General features: G+C 38.6%; 1 protein-coding gene across 1 annotated transcript in view; it reads right to left on the minus strand.

The window, feature by feature from the left end:
* glceb (glucuronic acid epimerase b) overlaps positions 1-4,730 on the minus strand; it is a 76,659-nt gene extending 71,929 nt beyond the window's left edge. The window contains exon 1 of the mRNA XM_061974902.2: positions 4,586-4,730. The gene's annotated coding sequence lies outside the window, so the exon portion shown is untranslated. The remainder of the gene's footprint in view (positions 1-4,585) is intronic.
* Between the last annotated feature and the right edge of the window lie 1,270 nt (positions 4,731-6,000).

Raw genomic sequence — 6,000 nt, forward strand, 5'->3', positions numbered from 1 at the left:
TGGTAACACCCCAATAAGTTTTTCAACTTGTTTAAGTCGGGGTCCACTTAAATTGATTCATGATACAGATATATACTATCATCATAAAACAGTCATCACACAAGATAATCACATTGAATTATTTACATTATTTATAATCCAGGGTGTGGAGGGGGGCGCCGGATGTAAGTGTCAAAAAGACAGCCAAAAGAGTTTGATATGAAAATAAATCTAAAGTTAAAATATAGGGTAGAAATGCACCCATTTGCAGGAAATGTAGTCTTGATTTTCAAAATGTTCTTTCAAGGCTTGCATGTCTACATTAAAACATTCTTCTTCATACTGCATTAATATATGCTACTTTTAAACTTTCATGCAGAGAAGGAAATCACAACTAACAAAATCACTAATTTTTTCATACGGTGTTGATGTGGAAATTTTTGCCTCGGCATTTTGATGGTGTGGGCGTGTGGCACCGAATGGAGATAAGCGTCTCAACAGACATTACAATATTTGAACAATGATGACGAAAACGGTTTTCTCTGTCGTGTCCGTGTGTCGAAAATTGTTATGCGCTTATTTTTTTATTTGATTTTGTGCGTGACATAGATTTGCTATGCGCAGAGGACGCTTAAACAGTGCGCAATTGCACAGGCGAGCACCTTTGAGGGAGCGTTGCTCGCACGGCTGCGCTAGCATCACAGCTAACGTTAGCCATGCTGCTACCTCTCTGCTCGGGGAGGACGTATACGTATGTGACGTATGACGTGACAGTATGTGACGTATGTCGTGACAGTATGTGACGTGTGTAAGAAGGTGCACTTGCTGTCTGTGAGAGGGAGACACAGGAAAGAGTGAGAAGAGCCTGTCGTGTAATGCCAGCAGCTAAAAGCAACTGCGTGATAATTCACAGACCTGTGGATGTGTTGAAGGTGTGCTGGAAAATGCGGAACGGAAATTACGGAGCAGCAGAAAAGTGGAATGTATTATTTAAATCCGTGCGTTGGAAAACACGGACCGGAGTTTTTTTTAAACTGGATCTGGATCGGCATTTCCCATGCCTTGTCGATACGCAATTTTTGGCAAATATCGGCAGCCGATCCGATCCAAATATCGGATCGGGACATCCCTACTCAGGAGCGACTTATGTGTGAAATTATTAACACATTACCGTAAAATATCAAATAATATTATTTAGCTCATTCACGTAAGAGATTAGACGTATAAGATTTCATGGGATTTAGCGATTAGGAGTGACAGATTGTTTGGTAAACGTATAGCATGTTCTATATGTTATAGTTATTTGAATGACTCTTACCATAATATGTTACGTTAACATACCACGCACGTTCCTCAGTTGGTTATTTATGCGTCATATAAGTACACTTATTCAGCCTGTTGTTCACTAAACTTTGTTTATTTTAAATTGCCTTTCAAATGTCTATTCTTGGTGTTGGGGTTTTATCAAATAAATTTCCCCCAAAAATGCGACTTATACTCCAGTGCGACTTATATGTTTTTTTCCTTCTTTATTATGCCTTTTCGGCCGGTGCGACTTACACTCCGGAGCGACTTATACTTCGAAAAATACGGTACTTTGTAGCCAGTTCAGTTTTAGTTTTGTTTTCCATAGCCATTCCTAAGCTTCAACGCCTTTTTTAGGGGCACTCACCTTTTGTTTATTTTTGGTTTAAGCATTAGATACGACGTTTACAAAGCAATTAGCTACCTGCTGCCACCTACTGATATGGAAGTGTATTACACGGTTACTCTGTCGAGCTCTAGACAGCACCGACACTCAACAACGGCATTTTATTTGCGGATTACAGTTACTGGTTTGCATAAAATATTCTTTACTAGGGATGTCCGATAATGGCTTTTTGCCGATATCCGATATTCCGATATTGTCCAACTCTTTAATTACCGATACCGATACCAACCGATATATACAGTCGTGGAATTAACACAGTATTATGCCTAATTTGGACAACCAGGTATGGTGAAGATAAGGTACTTTTAAAAAAAATTAATAAAATAAAATAAGATAAATACATAAAAAACATTTTCTTGAATACAAAAGAAAGTAAAACAATATAAAAACAGTTACATAGAAACTAGTAATTAATGAAAATGAGTAAAATTAACTGTTAAAGGTTAGTACTATTAGTGGACCAGCAGCACGCACAATCATGTGTGCTTACGGACTGTATCCCTTGCAGACTGTATTGATATATATTGATATATAATGTAGGAACCAGAATATTAATAACAGAAAGAAACAACCCTTTTGTGTGAATGAGTGTAAATGGGGGAGGGAGGTTTTTTGGGTTGGTGCACTAATTGTAAGTGTATCTTGTGTTTTTTATGTTGATTTAATTAAAATAAAAAAATAAAAAATCGATTAAAAAAAACGATACCGATCATTTCCGATATTACATTTTAACACATTTATCGGCCGATCTCTATTTTTAACCCTTCCCAACCCAAATAGGTGAAATTACATAATCTCCCATGGCACACCAGACCGTATCGCACGGCACACTAGTGTGCCGCGGCACAGTGGTTGAAAAACACTGGCTTAGTAAATCTCTTATGGACAGCAAAACAGCTAATACATCGGACTAAAAAAATGGGCAAAACATTAACCGTCTGCTGCAACACTTTCACAAATGCTGGGAGAATATCAACATAAATAAGTTATAACTCCATCCATCCATGTTCTACCGCTTGTCCCTTTTGGGGTCGCGGGGGGTGCTGGAGCCTATCAGCTGCATTTTAGGAATTCAACCAATAGTACACCTACATACTCTTGACTACTTTTAAAACTAGACTGAAAACTTTTATCTTCGCCTTATCTTTCAGCTAAATCTTTGAATCTTTTAACGTCCGCACTGTTTTTATTTTTATTGTCTGCCTTTTAATTTTGCTTTTATTTTCTTTCATTTCACTTTGTTGTCTGTGAAGCACTTTGAGTCTGCCTTGTGTATGAAAAGTGCTGTACAAATAAAGTTGCCTTGCCCTGCCTACATTATAATTACATCATGGTTTGCGTAATGATAATGTGTTAATGATGGCACACCAGAGTCTGTTTGGAGAGACGGCTCAGCGCCGGGACAGACAGGCTTGAAAGTGTCTTGGCTGAATGAGCGTTTACCGGACACCTCGGTCTCCTCAGACGCATCCTCGCTCATCCATGCGGACTGGACACTGGCCGAGAGTTAGTGGGCGGCCGAGGGTGGAGTCGGCTCTCTTGGTTGCTTTGTTGGGTCTGCTCCTGTCTCTAGCCATGCTCCCTCTCCCCCAGCATACGATGGCGTGGAACACCGCAGGGGCCACTACAGTGTATATGTTTTTTTTTACTTTTGTAGCTGTATGTAGAAATGTCTGGTTGCATCAGCTCTGCTCTTTTAATGTATTTAATGTCCTCTGTTGCTTGATGTTTCCCTCTTACACACATGCTTGTGTGTGCTATGAGGTTTTTATCTTCCCTTGGCCTCAGTCTGGACCCCCTCTCCAGGGGCCCATGCTTAGACTGATTTTTTCTTCCTCACCCCTACCTGTTTCTCACTTTTTTTGTAAGAGGGTGCCGGAAGTTGGCAGACCCGTCAGCGGCAATGTTTGTCTGATCTTGAATGGGATTGTGCTCCATCCATCCATTTTCTACCGCTTGTCCCGTTTGGGGTCGCGGGGGGTGCTGGAGTCTATCTCAGCTGCATTCGGGCGGAAGGCGCCTTACACCCTGGACAAGTCCCCACCTCATCGCAGGGCCAACACAGATAGACAGACAACATTCACACTCACATTCACACATTAGGGACCATTTAGCGTTGCCAATCAACCTATCCCCAGGTGCATGTCTTTGGAGGTGGGAGGAAGCCCACGCAGTCACGGGGAGAATATGCAAACTCCACACAGAAAGATCCCGAGCCCGGGATTGAACTCAGGACCTTCGTATTGTGAGGCACATGCACTAACCCCTGTACCACCGTGCTGAAAATCATAAATTTCCCCTCGGGGATTAATAGAGTATTTCTGATTCCGATTGTGCATTTTGGGTAAACAATCAAGTGATTTATGTGGAGAACTTTTGACCGCTGCACCGGTGTAGCTTGCATGCATCACCAAGGGGAGGTAAACAGACGTTAAGTTCACCTAGTTTTTGATACGGAGCCTGAACTACAAAGTGCTCAAACCTCCTCCCCCGATAATAATAAAAGCAGAAATGATCGCACGGTTATGTTTTGAACACGGTTCCCACGCAAGTGAAGCGGACTATCATCATGCAGACGTGTCGTTAGCATACTAGCTAACAGCGGCTTTGGGCATCCCAGCTTTGAAGTTCCTGCATTCTTCTTCTAGTTCTACTTCCACCAGCCCACACGCTCAACGGTGTTGCACACGAATTAACGGTAAAGTGGTTAAAGAAAAAAGATGTTTTAAGAGAAGAAAACCGGCGATATTTAAATATGATTTTAAAAATATATTATTTTTTTGGTGGGGGGGGGGGGTCGTTTAATACAAGTGTGACCCAGCTAGCTCTGCTTGTTAGTCTGTCAAGACGAAGCGATACAAAAAAATAAAACACACGTACTGTTGTCGACCTTACCTGCAGCATTTAAAGGTGATAAGCGGCACAGAGATTAGTCGTGCTCGGGTACGCTGGCGGTAGTTTGTGTTCGTCTGGCGGTGAGTTTAAAAGATCCACACTTTACCCAAGGCGGAATCAGCCATCGAAGGGACAGTGTGGTCACGCCGCCTCTCCAGCACTACAGCGACTGGCCGCGGAGACGCGCAGTGAAGCGTCTGCCTGTGAGGGGCAAGGATTTTTTTAGTATCGCGAGACAAAGCGAGAACGACATGGACCAATCAAAACGCCAACACGCCATAAACCCATGTACAATCCGAGGAAGTCATAATAATAATAAATATACAGTATTTGGGTTTCACTACAAGACCTATATCGACATACCTTATATTGTCGGGAATTGTGTACACCTCTTGAACATTTTAGAATAAAAATATGTTTTACAAAATAAAATAATTTGTAATTTTTTTAACGTTTCATTTATATATATATATATATATATATATATATATATATATATATATATATATATATATATATATATATATATATATATAGTATCACTTTAGTATGGGGAGCATATTCACCATTAATTAGTTGCTTATTAACATGCAAATTAGTAACATATTGGCTCAGTTTTTAATGTCTATTTTCTATTTTCTGCTGGATTTACTCTCTATTTTATGCTGCAGCTGTCACATATACTGTAATATTGTACATGGTAATTGTTATATATTGTATATATGATATAGACACAATATAATATAATATATCAGTATATATAATACACTGTACATATATTATGTAAATATTACGTATATACTGCATGTTATATTTTATATCACTATATTTAGTCTATTTATACCTGCATTTTCCTTTCCATCCTTACACTTTCCATCATTGTAACTGAGCTACTGTGTGGAACAATTTCCCTTGTGGATCATTAAAGTTTGTCTAAGTCTAAGTCTAAGTCTTAATTAGTCATTATTAAGTAATGCCTTATTCTGCATGGCATTATTATACCACCAGTAAGCCATTAACTAAGAGTCTTCCCTCAATAACCTCAAAATTATTGCTTATTAGTACTAAGTAAGGAAGTTGTTGTATATGATTCTCCCTTTAATACCACTTAATTAATATGGTCTGTTCTTACATAGCAAAACACAAAACTACAACAACCCCAACCTAATCCTAAAGTCTTTGTTACTTAGAATATGTTCCCCTAGTGTCCAAATAACTCTAAATTAAGTCTTTGTTACATATAATATGTGTATATTGTATATACTGTATATATATATATATATATATATATATATATATATATATATATATATATATATATATATATATACACAGTATATACAATATACACATATACAGCTATATATATATGTATATATATATATATATATATATATATATATATATATATATAT

This window comes from Nerophis lumbriciformis, linkage group LG15 (assembly GCF_033978685.3).
Source record: "Nerophis lumbriciformis linkage group LG15, RoL_Nlum_v2.1, whole genome shotgun sequence".
Lineage (NCBI taxonomy): Eukaryota > Metazoa > Chordata > Actinopteri > Syngnathiformes > Syngnathidae > Nerophis > Nerophis lumbriciformis.